Below are 19,233 nucleotides of genomic sequence, written 5' to 3' on the forward strand. Positions count from 1 at the left end.
TGCCGTAAATGTGTGCTAAATATAACTCTGAGGTATATGTATCACATGGTATTTCAGCTGACTAAGGTGTCTTTGAAACCTTTCTTCGCCTTTATTAATTCAACCTCTGGTCCAACATTCAATTTCAAACTTTTAGATGATGACATTGTATTATCTTCGGTTTGTGGAAACGTTACATTGAAAAATTAAGAGATAGAAATGGAGTTATGTCATTCTTGACATCCTGCACACATGTAGTATTCGACCTGTCAGAAGGGGAGACAATTCAATGTGAAGCACCTGACAGTTTGTGTTTTTGAGACTGAAAGCGTTTCCTTTGAAATAAAAATGAAAGAGTGGTAAGAAACGAACCCTTGTTCAAATCCTCAGACGCGGCTACAATTTAATTCCTTTGCCGTAAATGTGTGCTAAATATAACTCTGAGGTATATGTATCACATGGTATTTCAGCTGACTAAGGTGTCTTTGAAACCTTACTTCGCCTTTATTAATTCAACCTCTGGTCCAACATTCAATTTCAAACTTTTAGATGATGACATTGTATTATCTTCGGTTTGTGGAAACGTTACATTGAAAAATTAAGAGATAGAAATGGAGTTATGTCATTCTTGACATCCTGCACACATGTAGTATTCGACCTGTCAGAAGGGGAGACAAATCAATGTGAAGAGTCTGACAGTTTGTGTTTTTCAGACTGAAAGCGTTTCCTTTGAAATAAAAATGAAAGAGTGGTAAGAAACGAACCCTTGTTCAAATCCTCAAACGCGTCTACATTGGAATTCCTTTGCCGTAAATGTGTGCCAAATATAACTCTGAGGTATATGTATCACATGGTATTTCAGCTGACTAAGGTGTCTTTGAAACCTTACTTCGCCTTTATTAATTCAACCTCTGGTCCAACATTCAATTTCAAACTTTTAGATGATGACATTGTATTATCTTCGGTTTGTGGAAACGTTACATTGAAAAATTAAGAGATAGAAATGGAGTTATGTCATTCTTGACATCCTGCACACATGTAGTATTCGACCTGTCAGAAGGGGAGACAATTCAATGTGAAGCACCTGACAGTTTGTGTTTTTGAGACTGAAAGCGTTTCCTTTGAAATAAAAATGAAAGAGTGGTAAGAAACGAACCCTTGTTCAAATCCTCAAACGCGTCTACAATTTAATTCCTTTGCCGTAAATGTGTGCCAAATATAACTCTGAGGTATATGTATCACATGGTATTTCAGCTGACTAAGGTGTCTTGGAAACCTTACTTCGCCTTTATTAATTCAACCTCTGGTCCAACATTCAATTTCAAACTTTTAGATGATGACATTGTATTATCTTCGGTTTGTGGAAACGTTACATTGAAAAATTAAGAGATAGAAATGGAGTTATGTCATTCTTGACATCCTGCACACATGTAGTATTCGACCTGTCAGAAGGGGAGACAATTCAATGTGAAGCACCTGACAGTTTGTGTTTTTCAGACTAAAAGCGTTTCCTTTGAAATAAAAATGAAAGAGTGGTAAGAAACGAACCCTTGTTCAAATCCTCAAACGCGTCTACAATTTAATTCCTTTGCCGTAAATGTGTGCTAAATATAACTCTGAGGTATATGTATCACATGGTATTTCAGCTGACTAAGGTGTCTTTGAAACCTTTCTTCGCCTTTATTAATTCAACCTCTGGTCCAACATTCAATTTCAAACTTTTAGATGATGACATTGTATTATCTTCGGTTTGTGGAAACGTTACATTGAAAAATTAAGAGATAGAAATGGAGTTATGTCATTCTTGACATCCTGCACACATGTAGTATTCGACCTGTCAGAAGGGGAGACAATTCAATGTGAAGAGTCTGACAGTTTGTGTTTTTCAGACTGAAAGCGTTTCCTTTGAAATAAAAATGAAAGAGTGGTAAGAAACGAACCCTTGTTCAAATCCTCAAACGCATCTACATTGGAATTCCTTTGCCGTAAATGTGTGCCAAATATAACTCTGAGGTATATGTATCACATGGTATTTCAGCTGACTAAGGTGTCTTTGAAACCTTACTTCGCCTTTATTAATTCAACCTCTGGTCCAACATTCAATTTCAAACTTTTAGATGATGACATTGTATTATCTTCGGTTTGTGGAAACGTTACATTGAAAAATTAAGAGATAGAAATGGAGTTATGTCATTCTTGACATCCTGCACACATGTAGTATTCGACCTGTCAGAAGGGGAGACAATTCAATGTGAAGCACCTGACAGTTTGTGTTTTTGAGACTAAAAGCGTTTCCTTTGAAATAAAAATGAAAGAGTGGTAAGAAACGAACCCTTGTTCAAATCCTCAAACGCGTCTACAATTTAATTCCTTTGCCGTAAATGTGTGCTAAATATAACTCTGAGGTATATGTATCACATGGTATTTCAGCTGACTAAGGTGTCTTTGAAACCTTTCTTCGCCTTTATTAATTCAACCTCTGGTCCAACATTCAATTTCAAACTTTTAGATGATGACATTGTATTATCTTCGGTTTGTGGAAACGTTACATTGAAAAATTAAGAGATAGAAATGGAGTTATGTCATTCTTGACATCCTGCACACATGTAGTATTCCACCTGTCAGAAGGGGAGACAATTCAATGTGAAGCACCTGACAGTTTGTGTTTTTCAGACTGAAAGCGTTTCCTTTGAAATAAAAATGAAAGAGTGGTAAGAAACGAACCCTTGTTCAAATCCTCAAACGCGTCTATATATAAATATAACTCTGAGGTATATGTATCACATGGCATTTCAGCTGACTTTGGTGTCTTCCAAACCTTACTTCGCCTTTATTAATTCAACCTCTGGTCCAACATTCAATTTCAAACTTTTAGATGATGACATTGTATTATCTTCGGTTTGTGGAAACGTTACATTGAAAAATTAAGAGATAGAAATGGAGTTATGTCATTCTTGACATCCTGCACACATGTAGTATTCGACCTGTCAGAAGGGGAGACAAATCAATGTGAAGAGTCTGACAGTTTGTGTTTTTCAGACTGAAAGCGTTTCCTTTGAAATAAAAATGAAAGAGTGGTAAGAAACGAACCCTTGTTCAAATCCTCAAACGCGTCTACATTGGAATTCCTTTGCCGTAAATGTGTGCCAAATATAACTCTGAGGTATATGTATCACATGGTATTTCAGCTGACTAAGGTGTCTTTGAAACCTTACTTCGCCTTTATTAATTCAACCTCCGGTCCAACATTCAATTTCAAACTTTTAGATGATGACATTGTATTATCTTCGGTTTGTGGAAACGTTACATTGAAAAAGTAAGAGATAGAAATGGAGTTATGTCATTCTTGACATCCTGCACACATGTAGTATTCGACCTGTCAGAATGGGAGACAATTCAATGTGAAGCACCTGACAGTTTGTGTTTTTGAGACTAAAAGCGTTTCCTTTGAAATAAAAATGAAAGAGTGGTAAGAAACGAACCCTTGTTCAAATCCTCAAACGCGTCTACAATTTAATTCCTTTGCCGTAAATGTGTGCTAAATATAACTCTGAGGTATATGTATCACATGGTATTTCAGCTGACTAAGGTGTCTTTGAAACCTTACTTCGCCTTTATTAATTCAACCTCTGGTCCAACATTCAATTTCAAACTTTTAGATGATGACATTGTATTATCTTCGGTTTGTGGAAACGTTACATTGAAAAATTAAGAGATAGAAATGGAGTTATGTCATTCTTGACATCCTGCACACATGTAGTATTCGACCTGTCAGAAGGGGAGACAATTCAATGTGAAGCACCTGACAGTTTGTGTTTTTCAGACTAAAAGCGTTTCCTTTGAAATAAAAATGAAAGAGTGGTAAGAAACGAACCCTTGTTCAAATCCTCAAACGCGTCTACAATTTAATTCCTTTGCCGTAAATGTGTGCTAAATATAACTCTGAGGTATATGTATCACATGGTATTTCAGCTGACTAAGGTGTCTTTGAAACCTTTCTTCGCCTTTATTAATTCAACCTCTGGTCCAACATTCAATTTCAAACTTTTAGATGATGACATTGTATTATCTTCGGTTTGTGGAAACGTTACATTGAAAAATTAAGAGATAGAAATGGAGTTATGTCATTCTTGACATCCTGCACACATGTAGTATTCGACCTGTCAGAAGGGGAGACAATTCAATGTGAAGAGTCTGACAGTTTGTGTTTTTCAGACTGAAAGCGTTTCCTTTGAAATAAAAATGAAAGAGTGGTAAGAAACGAACCCTTGTTCAAATCCTCAAACGCATCTACATTGGAATTCCTTTGCCGTAAATGTGTGCCAAATATAACTCTGAGGTATATGTATCACATGGTATTTCAGATGACTAAGGTGTCTTTGAAACCTTACTTCGCCTTTATTAATTCAACCTCTGGTCCAACATTCAATTTCAAACTTTTAGATGATGACATTGTATTATCTTCGGTTTGTGGAAACGTTACATTGAAAAATTAAGAGATAGAAATGGAGTTATGTCATTCTTGACATCCTGCACACATGTAGTATTCGACCTGTCAGAAGGGGAGACAATTCAATGTGAAGCACCTGACAGTTTGTGTTTTTGAGACTAAAAGCGTTTCCTTTGAAATAAAAATGAAAGAGTGGTAAGAAACGAACCCTTGTTCAAATCCTCAAACGCGTCTACAATTTAATTCCTTTGCCGTAAATGTGTGCTAAATATAACTCTGAGGTATATGTATCACATGGTATTTCAGCTGACTAAGGTGTCTTTGAAACCTTTCTTCGCCTTTATTAATTCAACCTCTGGTCCAACATTCAATTTCAAACTTTTAGATGATGACATTGTATTATCTTCGGTTTGTGGAAACGTTACATTGAAAAATTAAGAGATAGAAATGGAGTTATGTCATTCTTGACATCCTGCACACATGTAGTATTCCACCTGTCAGAAGGGGAGACAATTCAATGTGAAGCACCTGACAGTTTGTGTTTTTCAGACTGAAAGCGTTTCCTTTGAAATAAAAATGAAAGAGTGGTAAGAAACGAACCCTTGTTCAAATCCTCAAACGCGTCTATATATAAATATAACTCTGAGGTATATGTATCACATGGTATTTCAGCTGACTTTGGTGTCTTCCAAACCTTACTTCGCCTTTATTAATTCAACCTCTGGTCCAACATTCAATTTCAAACTTTTAGATGATGACATTGTATTATCTTCGGTTTGTGGAAACGTTACATTGAAAAATTAAGAGATAGAAATGGAGTTATGTCATTCTTGACATCCTGCACACATGTAGTATTCGACCTGTCAGAAGGGGAGACAATTCAATGTGAAGAGTCTGACAGTTTGTGTTTTTGAGACTAAAAGCGTTTCCTTTGAAATAAAAATGAAAGAGTGGTAAGAAACGAACCCTTGTTCAAATCCTCAAACGCGTCTACAATTTAATTCCTTTGCCGTAAATGTGTGCTAAATATAACTCTGAGGTATATGTATCACATGGTATTTCAGCTGACTAAGGTGTCTTTGAAACCTTACTTCGCCTTTATTAATTCAACCTCTGGTCCAACATTCAATTTCAAACTTTTAGATGATGACATTGTATTATCTTCGGTTTGTGGAAACGTTACATTGAAAAATTAAGAGATAGAAATGGAGTTATGTCATTCTTGACATCCTGCACACATGTAGTATTCGACCTGTCAGAAGGGGAGACAATTCAATGTGAAGCACCTGACAGTTTGTGTTTTTGAGACTAAAAGCGTTTCCTTTGAAATAAAAATGAAAGAGTGGTAAGAAACGAACCCTTGTTCAAATCCTCAAACGCGTCTACAATTTAATTCCTTTGCCGTAAATGTGTGCTAAATATAACTCTGAGGTATATGTATCACATGGTATTTCAGCTGACTAAGGTGTCTTTGAAACCTTACTTCGCCTTTATTAATTCAACCTCTGGTCCAACATTCAATTTCAAACTTTTAGATGATGACATTGTATTATCTTCGGTTTGTGGAAACGTTACATTGAAAAATTAAGAGATAGAAATGGAGTTATGTCATTCTTGACATCCTGCACACATGTAGTATTCGACCTGTCAGAAGGGGAGACAATTCAATGTGAAGCACCTGACAGTTTGTGTTTTTGAGACTAAAAGCGTTTCCTTTGAAATAAAAATGAAAGAGTGGTAAGAAACGAACCCTTGTTCAAATCCTCAAACGCGTCTACAATTTAATTCCTTTGCCGTAAATGTGTGCTAAATATAACTCTGAGGTATATGTATCACATGGTATTTCAGCTGACTAAGGTGTCTTTGAAACCTTTCTTCGCCTTTATTAATTCAACCTCTGGTCCAACATTCAATTTCAAACTTTTAGATGATGACATTGTATTATCTTCGGTTTGTGGAAACGTTACATTGAAAAATTAAGAGATAGAAATGGAGTTATGTCATTCTTGACATCCTGCACACATGTAGTATTCGACCTGTCAGAAGGGGAGACAATTCAATGTGAAGCACCTGACAGTTTGTGTTTTTGAGACTGAAAGCGTTTCCTTTGAAATAAAAATGAAAGAGTGGTAAGAAACGAACCCTTGTTCAAATCCTCAGACGCGGCTACAATTTAATTCCTTTGCCGTAAATGTGTGCTAAATATAACTCTGAGGTATATGTATCACATGGTATTTCAGCTGACTAAGGTGTCTTTGAAACCTTACTTCGCCTTTATTAATTCAACCTCTGGTCCAACATTCAATTTCAAACTTTTAGATGATGACATTGTATTATCTTCGGTTTGTGGAAACGTTACATTGAAAAATTAAGAGATAGAAATGGAGTTATGTCATTCTTGACATCCTGCACACATGTAGTATTCGACCTGTCAGAAGGGGAGACAAATCAATGTGAAGAGTCTGACAGTTTGTGTTTTTCAGACTGAAAGCGTTTCCTTTGAAATAAAAATGAAAGAGTGGTAAGAAACGAACCCTTGTTCAAATCCTCAAACGCGTCTACATTGGAATTCCTTTGCCGTAAATGTGTGCCAAATATAACTCTGAGGTATATGTATCACATGGTATTTCAGCTGACTAAGGTGTCTTTGAAACCTTACTTCGCCTTTATTAATTCAACCTCTGGTCCAACATTCAATTTCAAACTTTTAGATGATGACATTGTATTATCTTCGGTTTGTGGAAACGTTACATTGAAAAATTAAGAGATAGAAATGGAGTTATGTCATTCTTGACATCCTGCACACATGTAGTATTCGACCTGTCAGAAGGGGAGACAATTCAATGTGAAGCACCTGACAGTTTGTGTTTTTGAGACTGAAAGCGTTTCCTTTGAAATAAAAATGAAAGAGTGGTAAGAAACGAACCCTTGTTCAAATCCTCAAACGCGTCTACAATTTAATTCCTTTGCCGTAAATGTGTGCCAAATATAACTCTGAGGTATATGTATCACATGGTATTTCAGCTGACTAAGGTGTCTTGGAAACCTTACTTCGCCTTTATTAATTCAACCTCTGGTCCAACATTCAATTTCAAACTTTTAGATGATGACATTGTATTATCTTCGGTTTGTGGAAACGTTACATTGAAAAATTAAGAGATAGAAATGGAGTTATGTCATTCTTGACATCCTGCACACATGTAGTATTCGACCTGTCAGAAGGGGAGACAATTCAATGTGAAGCACCTGACAGTTTGTGTTTTTCAGACTAAAAGCGTTTCCTTTGAAATAAAAATGAAAGAGTGGTAAGAAACGAACCCTTGTTCAAATCCTCAAACGCGTCTACAATTTAATTCCTTTGCCGTAAATGTGTGCTAAATATAACTCTGAGGTATATGTATCACATGGTATTTCAGCTGACTAAGGTGTCTTTGAAACCTTTCTTCGCCTTTATTAATTCAACCTCTGGTCCAACATTCAATTTCAAACTTTTAGATGATGACATTGTATTATCTTCGGTTTGTGGAAACGTTACATTGAAAAATTAAGAGATAGAAATGGAGTTATGTCATTCTTGACATCCTGCACACATGTAGTATTCGACCTGTCAGAAGGGGAGACAATTCAATGTGAAGAGTCTGACAGTTTGTGTTTTTCAGACTGAAAGCGTTTCCTTTGAAATAAAAATGAAAGAGTGGTAAGAAACGAACCCTTGTTCAAATCCTCAAACGCATCTACATTGGAATTCCTTTGCCGTAAATGTGTGCCAAATATAACTCTGAGGTATATGTATCACATGGTATTTCAGCTGACTAAGGTGTCTTTGAAACCTTACTTCGCCTTTATTAATTCAACCTCTGGTCCAACATTCAATTTCAAACTTTTAGATGATGACATTGTATTATCTTCGGTTTGTGGAAACGTTACATTGAAAAATTAAGAGATAGAAATGGAGTTATGTCATTCTTGACATCCTGCACACATGTAGTATTCGACCTGTCAGAAGGGGAGACAATTCAATGTGAAGCACCTGACAGTTTGTGTTTTTGAGACTAAAAGCGTTTCCTTTGAAATAAAAATGAAAGAGTGGTAAGAAACGAACCCTTGTTCAAATCCTCAAACGCGTCTACAATTTAATTCCTTTGCCGTAAATGTGTGCTAAATATAACTCTGAGGTATATGTATCACATGGTATTTCAGCTGACTAAGGTGTCTTTGAAACCTTTCTTCGCCTTTATTAATTCAACCTCTGGTCCAACATTCAATTTCAAACTTTTAGATGATGACATTGTATTATCTTCGGTTTGTGGAAACGTTACATTGAAAAATTAAGAGATAGAAATGGAGTTATGTCATTCTTGACATCCTGCACACATGTAGTATTCCACCTGTCAGAAGGGGAGACAATTCAATGTGAAGCACCTGACAGTTTGTGTTTTTCAGACTGAAAGCGTTTCCTTTGAAATAAAAATGAAAGAGTGGTAAGAAACGAACCCTTGTTCAAATCCTCAAACGCGTCTATATATAAATATAACTCTGAGGTATATGTATCACATGGCATTTCAGCTGACTTTGGTGTCTTCCAAACCTTACTTCGCCTTTATTAATTCAACCTCTGGTCCAACATTCAATTTCAAACTTTTAGATGATGACATTGTATTATCTTCGGTTTGTGGAGTCGTTACATTGAAAAATTAAGAGATAGAAATGGAGTTATGTCATTCTTGACATCCTGCACACATGTAGTATTCGACCTGTCAGAAGGGGAGACAATTCAATGTGAAGAGTCTGACAGTTTGTGTTTTTGAGACTAAAAGCGTTTCCTTTGAAATAAAAATGAAAGAGTGGTAAGAAACGAACCCTTGTTCAAATCCTCAAACGCGTCTACATTGGAATTCCTTTGCCGTAAATGTGTGCTAAATATAACTCTGAGGTATATGTATCACATGGTATTTCAGCTGACTAAGGTGTCTTTGAAACCTTTCTTCGCCTTTATTAATTCAACCTCTGGTCCAACATTCAATTTCAAACTTTTAGATGATGACATTGTATTATCTTCGGTTTGTGGAAACGTTACATTGAAAAATTAAGAGATAGAAATGGAGTTATGTCATTCTTGACATCCTGCACACATGTAGTATTCGACCTGTCAGAAGGGGAGACAATTCAATGTGAAGAGTCTGACAGTTTGTGTTTTTCAGACTGAAAGCGTTTCCTTTGAAATAAAAATGAAAGAGTGGTAAGAAACGAACCCTTGTTCAAATCCTCAAACGCATCTACATTGGAATTCCTTTGCCGTAAATGTGTGCCAAATATAACTCTGAGGTATATGTATCACATGGTATTTCAGCTGACTAAGGTGTCTTTGAAACCTTACTTCGCCTTTATTAATTCAACCTCTGGTCCAACATTCAATTTCAAACTTTTAGATGATGACATTGTATTATCTTCGGTTTGTGGAAACGTTACATTGAAAAATTAAGAGATAGAAATGGAGTTATGTCATTCTTGACATCCTGCACACATGTAGTATTCGACCTGTCAGAAGGGGAGACAATTCAATGTGAAGCACCTGACAGTTTGTGTTTTTGAGACTAAAAGCGTTTCCTTTGAAATAAAAATGAAAGAGTGGTAAGAAACGAACCCTTGTTCAAATCCTCAAACGCGTCTACAATTTAATTCCTTTGCCGTAAATGTGTGCTAAATATAACTCTGAGGTATATGTATCACATGGTATTTCAGCTGACTAAGGTGTCTTTGAAACCTTTCTTCGCCTTTATTAATTCAACCTCTGGTCCAACATTCAATTTCAAACTTTTAGATGATGACATTGTATTATCTTCGGTTTGTGGAAACGTTACATTGAAAAATTAAGAGATAGAAATGGAGTTATGTCATTCTTGACATCCTGCACACATGTAGTATTCCACCTGTCAGAAGGGGAGACAATTCAATGTGAAGCACCTGACAGTTTGTGTTTTTCAGACTGAAAGCGTTTCCTTTGAAATAAAAATGAAAGAGTGGTAAGAAACGAACCCTTGTTCAAATCCTCAAACGCGTCTATATATAAATATAACTCTGAGGTATATGTATCACATGGTATTTCAGCTGACTTTGGTGTCTGCCAAACCTTACTTCGCCTTTATTAATTCAACCTCTGGTCCAACATTAATTTCAAACTTTTAGATGATGACATTGTATTATCTTCGGTTTGTGGAGTCGTTACATTGAAAAATTAAGAGATAGAAATGGAGTTATGTCATTCTTGACATCCTGCACACATGTAGTATTCGACCTGTCAGAAGGGGAGACAATTCAATGTGAAGAGTCTGACAGTTTGTGTTTTTGAGACTAAAAGCGTTTCCTTTGAAATAAAAATGAAAGAGTGGTAAGAAACGAACCCTTGTTCAAATCCTCAAACGCGTCTACATTGGAATTCCTTTGCCGTAAATGTGTGCTAAATATAACTCTGAGGTATATGTATCACATGGTATTTCAGCTGACTAAGGTGTCTTTGAAACCTTACTTCGCCTTTATTAATTCAACCTCTGGTCCAACATTCAATTTCAAACTTTTAGATGATGACATTGTATTATCTTCGGTTTGTGGAAACGTTACATTGAAAAATTAAGAGATAGAAATGGAGTTATGTCATTCTTGACATCCTGCACACATGTAGTATTCGACCTGTCAGAAGGGGAGACAATTCAATGTGAAGCACCTGACAGTTTGTGTTTTTCAGACTAAAAGCGTTTCCTTTGAAATAAAAATGAAAGAGTGGTAAGAAACGAACCCTTGTTCAAATCCTCAAACGCGTCTACAATTTAATTCCTTTGCCGTAAATGTGTGCTAAATATAACTCTGAGGTATATGTATCACATGGTATTTCAGCTGACTAAGGTGTCTTTGAAACCTTTCTTCGCCTTTATTAATTCAACCTCTGGTCCAACATTCAATTTCAAACTTTTAGATGATGACATTGTATTATCTTCGGTTTGTGGAAACGTTACATTGAAAAATTAAGAGATAGAAATGGAGTTATGTCATTCTTGACATCCTGCACACATGTAGTATTCGACCTGTCAGAAGGGGAGACAATTCAATGTGAAGGGTCTGACAGTTTGTGTTTTTGAGACTGAAAGCGTTTCCTTTGAAATAAAAATGAAAGAGTGGTAAGAAACGAACCCTTGTTCAAATCCTCAAACGCGTCTACAATTTAATTCCTTTGCCGTAAATGTGTGCTAAATATAACTCTGAGGTATATGTATCACATGGTATTTCAGCTGACTAAGGTGTCTTTGAAACCTTTCTTCGCCTTTATTAATTCAACCTCTGGTCCAACATTCAATTTCAAACTTTTAGATGATGACATTGTATTATCTTCGGTTTGTGGAAACGTTACATTGAAAAATTAAGAGATAGAAATGGAGTTATGTCATTCTTGACATCCTGCACACATGTAGTATTCGACCTGTCAGAAGGGGAGACAATTCAATGTGAAGAGTCTGACAGTTTGTGTTTTTCAGACTGAAAGCGTTTCCTTTGAAATAAAAATGAAAGAGTGGTAAGAAACGAACCCTTGTTCAAATCCTCAAACGCATCTACATTGGAATTCCTTTGCCGTAAATGTGTGCCAAATATAACTCTGAGGTATATGTATCACATGGTATTTCAGATGACTAAGGTGTCTTTGAAACCTTTCTTCGCCTTTATTAATTCAACCTCTGGTCCAACATTCAATTTCAAACTTTTAGATGATGACATTGTATTATCTTCGGTTTGTGGAAACGTTACATTGAAAAATTAAGAGATAGAAATGGAGTTATGTCATTCTTGACATCCTGCACACATGTAGTATTCGACCTGTCAGAAGGGGAGACAATTCAATGTGAAGCACCTGACAGTTTGTGTTTTTGAGACTAAAAGCGTTTCCTTTGAAATAAAAATGAAAGAGTGGTAAGAAACGAACCCTTGTTCAAATCCTCAAACGCGTCTACAATTTAATTCCTTTGCCGTAAATGTGTGCTAAATATAACTCTGAGGTATATGTATCACATGGTATTTCAGCTGACTAAGGTGTCTTTGAAACCTTTCTTCGCCTTTATTAATTCAACCTCTGGTCCAACATTCAATTTCAAACTTTTAGATGATGACATTGTATTATCTTCGGTTTGTGGAAACGTTACATTGAAAAATTAAGAGATAGAAATGGAGTTATGTCATTCTTGACATCCTGCACACATGTAGTATTCCACCTGTCAGAAGGGGAGACAATTCAATGTGAAGCACCTGACAGTTTGTGTTTTTCAGACTGAAAGCGTTTCCTTTGAAATAAAAATGAAAGAGTGGTAAGAAACGAACCCTTGTTCAAATCCTCAAACGCGTCTATATATAAATATAACTCTGAGGTATATGTATCACATGGTATTTCAGCTGACTAAGGTGTCTTCCAAACCTTACTTCGCCTTTATTAATTCAACCTCTGGTCCAACATTCAATTTCAAACTTTTAGATGATGACATTGTATTATCTTCGGTTTGTGGAGTCGTTACATTGAAAAATTAAGAGATAGAAATGGAGTTATGTCATTCTTGACATCCTGCACACATGTAGTATTCGACCTGTCAGAAGGGGAGACAATTCAATGTGAAGAGTCTGACAGTTTGTGTTTTTGAGACTAAAAGCGTTTCCTTTGAAATAAAAATGAAAGAGTGGTAAGAAACGAACCCTTGTTCAAATCCTCAAACGCGTCTACATTGGAATTCCTTTGCCGTAAATGTGTGCCAAATATAACTCTGAGGTATATGTATCACATGGTATTTCAGATGACTAAGGTGTCTTTGAAACCTTACTTCGCCTTTATTAATTCAACCTCTGGTCCAACATTCAATTTCAAACTTTTAGATGATGACATTGTATTATCTTCGGTTTGTGGAAACGTTACATTGAAAAATTAAGAGATAGAAATGGAGTTATGTCATTCTTGACATCCTGCACACATGTAGTATTCGACCTGTCAGAAGGGGAGACAATTCAATGTGAAGGGTCTGACAGTTTGTGTTTTTGAGACTGAAAGCGTTTCCTTTGAAATAAAAATGAAAGAGTGGTAAGAAACGAACCCTTGTTCAAATCCTCAAACGCGTCTACAATTTAATTCCTTTGCCGTAAATGTGTGCTAAATATAACTCTGAGGTATATGTATCACATGGTATTTCAGCTGACTAAGGTGTCTTTGAAACCTTTCTTCGCCTTTATTAATTCAACCTCTGGTCCAACATTCAATTTCAAACTTTTAGATGATGACATTGTATTATCTTCGGTTTGTGGAGTCGTTACATTGAAAAATTAAGAGATAGAAATGGAGTTATGTCATTCTTGACATCCTGCACACATGTAGTATTCGACCTGTCAGAAGGGGAGACAATTCAATGTGAAGAGTCTGACAGTTTGTGTTTTTGAGACTAAAAGCGTTTCCTTTGAAATAAAAATGAAAGAGTGGTAAGAAACGAACCCTTGTTCAAATCCTCAAACGCGTCTATATATAAATATAACTCTGAGGTATATGTATCACATGGTATTTCAGCTGACTAAGGTGTCTTCCAAACCTTACTTCGCCTTTATTAATTCAACCTCTGGTCCAACATTCAATTTCAAACTTTTAGATGATGACATTGTATTATCTTCGGTTTGTGGAGTCGTTACATTGAAAAATTAAGAGATAGAAATGGAGTTATGTCATTCTTGACATCCTGCACACATGTAGTATTCGACCTGTCAGAAGGGGAGACAATTCAATGTGAAGAGTCTGACAGTTTGTGTTTTTGAGACTAAAAGCGTTTCCTTTGAAATAAAAATGAAAGAGTGGTAAGAAACGAACCCTTGTTCAAATCCTCAAACGCGTCTACATTGGAATTCCTTTGCCGTAAATGTGTGCCAAATATAACTCTGAGGTATATGTATCACATGGTATTTCAGATGACTAAGGTGTCTTTGAAACCTTACTTCGCCTTTATTAATTCAACCTCTGGTCCAACATTCAATTTCAAACTTTTAGATGATGACATTGTATTATCTTCGGTTTGTGGAAACGTTACATTGAAAAATTAAGAGATAGAAATGGAGTTATGTCATTCTTGACATCCTGCACACATGTAGTATTCGACCTGTCAGAAGGGGAGACAATTCAATGTGAAGGGTCTGACAGTTTGTGTTTTTGAGACTGAAAGCGTTTCCTTTGAAATAAAAATGAAAGAGTGGTAAGAAACGAACCCTTGTTCAAATCCTCAAACGCGTCTACAATTTAATTCCTTTGCCGTAAATGTGTGCTAAATATAACTCTGAGGTATATGTATCACATGGTATTTCAGCTGACTAAGGTGTCTTTGAAACCTTTCTTCGCCTTTATTAATTCAACCTCTGGTCCAACATTCAATTTCAAACTTTTAGATGATGACATTGTATTATCTTCGGTTTGTGGAAACGTTACATTGAAAAATTAAGAGATAGAAATGGAGTTATGTCATTCTTGACATCCTGCACACATGTAGTATTCGACCTGTCAGAAGGGGAGACAATTCAATGTGAAGAGTCTGACAGTTTGTGTTTTTCAGACTGAAAGCGTTTCCTTTGAAATAAAAATGAAAGAGTGGTAAGAAACGAACCCTTGTTCAAATCCTCAAACGCATCTACATTGGAATTCCTTTGCCGTAAATGTGTGCCAAATATAACTCTGAGGTATATGTATCACATGGTATTTCAGATGACTAAGGTGTCTTTGAAACCTTACTTCGCCTTTATTAATTGAACCTCTGGTCCAACATTCAATTTCAAACTTTTAGATGATGACATTGTATTATCTTCGGTTTGTGGAAACGTTACATTGAAAAATTAAGAGATAGAAATGGAGTTATGTCATTCTTGACATCCTGCACACATGTAGTATTCGACCTGTCAGAAGGGGAGACAATTCAATATGAAGCACCTGACAGTTTGTGTTTTTGAGACTAAAAGCGTTTCCTTTGAAATAAAAATGAAAGAGTGGTAAGAAACGAACCCTTGTTCAAATCCTCAAACGCATCTACAATTTAATTCCTTTGCCGTAAATATGTGCTAAGTATAACTCTGAGGTATATGTATCACATGGTATTTCAGCTGACTAAGGTGTCTTTGAAACCTTTCTTCGCCTTTATTAATTCAACCTCTGGTCCAACATTCAATTTCAAACTTTTAGATGATGACATTGTATTATCTTCGGTTTGTGGAAACGTTACATTGAAAAATTAAGAGATAGAAATGGAGTTATGTCATTCTTGACATCCTGCACACATGTAGTATTCCACCTGTCAGAAGGGGAGACAATTCAATGTGAAGCACCTGACAGTTTGTGTTTTTCAGACTGAAAGCGTTTCCTTTGAAATAAAAATGAAAGAGTGGTAAGAAACGAACCCTTGTTCAAATCCTCAAACGCGTCTATATATAAATATAACTCTGAGGTATATGTATCACATGGTATTTCAGCTGACTTTGGTGTCTTCCAAACCTTACTTCGCCTTTATTAATTCAACCTCTGGTCCAACATTCAATTTCAAACTTTTAGATGATGACATTGTATTATCTTCGGTTTGTGGAGTCGTTACATTGAAAAAGTAAGAGATAGAAATGGAGTTATGTCATTCTTGACATCCTGCACACATGTAGTATTCGACCTGTCAGAAGGGGAGACAATTCAATGTGAAGAGTCTGACAGTTTGTGTTTTTGAGACTAAAAGCGTTTCCTTTGAAATAAAAATGAAAGAGTGGTAAGAAACGAACCCTTGTTCAAATCCTCAAACGCGTCTACAATTTAATTCCTTTGCCGTAAATGTGTGCTAAATATAACTCTGAGGTATATGTATCACATGGTATTTCAGATGACTAAGGTGTCTTTGAAACCTTACTTCGCCTTTATTAATTCAACCTCTGGTCCAACATTCAATTTCAAACTTTTAGATGATGACATTGTATTATCTTCGGTTTGTGGAAACGTTACATTGAAAAATTAAGAGATAGAAATGGAGTTATGTCATTCTTGACATCCTGCACACATGTAGTATTCGACCTGTCAGAAGGGGAGACAATTCAATGTGAAGGGTCTGACAGTTTGTGTTTTTGAGACTGAAAGCGTTTCCTTTGAAATAAAAATGAAAGAGTGGTAAGAAACGAACCCTTGTTCAAATCCTCAAACGCGTCTACATTGGAATTCCTTTGCCGTAAATGTGTGCTAAATATAACTCTGAGGTATATGTATCACATGGTATTTCAGCTGACTAAGGTGTCTTTGAAACCTTACTTCGCCTTTATTAATTCAACCTCTGGTCCAACATTCAATTTCAAACTTTTAGATGATGACATTGTATTATCTTCGGTTTGTGGAAACGTTACATTGAAAAATTAAGAGATAGAAATGGAGTTATGTCATTCTTGACATCCTGCACACATGTAGTATTCGACCTGTCAGAAGGGGAGACAAATCAATGTGAAGAGTCTGACAGTTTGTGTTTTTCAGACTGAAAGCGTTTCCTTTGAAATAAAAATGAAAGAGTGGTAAGAAACGAACCCTTGTTCAAATCCTCAAACGCGTCTACATTGGAATTCCTTTGCCGTAAATGTGTGCCAAATATAACTCTGAGGTATATGTATCACATGGTATTTCAGATGACTAAGGTGTCTTTGAAACCTTACTTCGCCTTTATTAATTCAACCTCTGGTCCAACATTCAATTTCAAACTTTTAGATGATGACATTGTATTATCTTCGGTTTGTGGAAACGTTACATTGAAAAATTAAGAGATAGAAATGGAGTTATGTCATTCTTGACATCCTGCACACATGTAGTATTCGACCTGTCAGAAGGGGAGACAATTCAATGTGAAGCACCTGACAGTTTGTGTTTTTCAGACTAAAAGCGTTTCCTTTGAAATAAAAATGAAAGAGTGGTAAGAAACGAACCCTTGTTCAAATCCTCAAACGCGTCTACAATTTAATTCCTTTGCCGTAAATGTGTGCTAAATATAACTCTGAGGTATATGTATCACATGGTATTTCAGCTGACTAAGGTGTCTTTGAAACCTTACTTCGCCTTTATTAATTCAACCTCTGGTCCAACATTCAATTTCAAACTTTTAGATGATGACATTGTATTATCTTCGGTTTGTGGAAACGTTACATTGAAAAATTAAGAGATAGAAATGGAGTTATGTCATTCTTGACATCCTGCACACATGTAGTATTCGACCTGTCAGAAGGGGAGACAATTCAATGTGAAGCACCTGACAGTTTGTGTTTTTGAGACTGAAAGCGTTTCCTTTGAAATAAAAATGAAAGAGTGGTAAGAAACGAACCCTTGTTCAAATCCTCAAACGCGTCTACATTGGAATTCCTTTGCCGTAAATGTGTGCTAAATATAACTCTGAGGTATATGTATCACATGGTATTTCAGCTGACTAAGGTGTCTTTGAAACCTTACTTCGCCTTTATTAATTCAACCTCTGGTCCAACATTCAATTTCAAACTTTTAGATGATGACATTGTATTATCTTCGGTTTGTGGAAACGTTACATTGAAAAATTAAGAGATAGAAATGGAGTTATGTCATTCTTGACATCCTGCACACATGTAGTATTCGACCTGTCAGAAGGGGAGACAATTCAATGTGAAGAGTCTGACAGTTTGTGTTTTTCAGACTGAAAGCGTTTCCTTTGAAATAAAAATGAAAGAGTGGTAAGAAACGAACCCTTGTTCAAATCCTCAAACGCGTCTACATTGGAATTCCTTTGCCGTATATGTGTGCCAAATATAACTCTGAGGTATATGTATCACATGGTATTTCAGATGACTAAGGTGTCTTTGAAACCTTACTTCGCCTTTATTAATTCAACCTCTGGTCCAACATTCAATTTCAAACTTTTAGATGATGACATTGTATTATCTTCGGTTTGTGGAAACGTTACATTGAAAAATTAAGAGATAGAAATGGAGTTATGTCATTCTTGACATCCTGCACACATGTAGTATTCGACCTGTCAGAAGGGGAGACAATTCAATGTGAAGCACCTGACAGTTTGTGTTTTTGAGACTAAAAGCGTTTCCTTTGAAATAAAAATGAAAGAGTGGTAAGAAACGAACCCTTGTTCAAATCCTCAAACGCGTCTACAATTTAATTCCTTTGCCGTAAATGTGTGCTAAATATAACTCTGAGGTATATGTATCACATGGTATTTCAGCTGACTAAGGTGTCTTTGAAACCTTACTTCGCCTTTATTAATTCAACCTCTGGTCCAACATTCAATTTCAAACTTTTAGATGATGACATTGTATTATCTTCGGTTTGTGGAAACGTTACATTGAAAAATTAAGAGATAGAAATGGAGTTATGTCATTCTTGACATCCTGCACACATGTAGTATTCGACCTGTCAGAAGGGGAGACAATTCAATGTGAAGCACCTGACAGTTTGTGTTTTTGAGATTGAAAGCGTTTCCTTTGAAATAAAAATGAAAGAGTGGTAAGAAACGAACCCTTGTTCAAATCCTCAAACGCGTCTACATTGGAATTCCTTTGCCGTAAATGTGTGCTAAATATAACTCTGAGGTATATGTATCACATGGTATTTCAGCTGACTAAGGTGTCTTTGAAACCTTACTTCGCCTTTATTAATTCAACCTCTGGTCCAACATTCAATTTCAAACTTTTAGATGATGACATTGTATTATCTTCGGTTTGTGGAAACGTTACATTGAAAAATTAAGAGATAGAAATGGAGTTAT

This window comes from Haliotis asinina, chromosome 11 (assembly GCF_037392515.1).
Source record: "Haliotis asinina isolate JCU_RB_2024 chromosome 11, JCU_Hal_asi_v2, whole genome shotgun sequence".
NCBI classification, from domain to species: Eukaryota; Metazoa; Mollusca; class Gastropoda; order Lepetellida; family Haliotidae; genus Haliotis; species Haliotis asinina.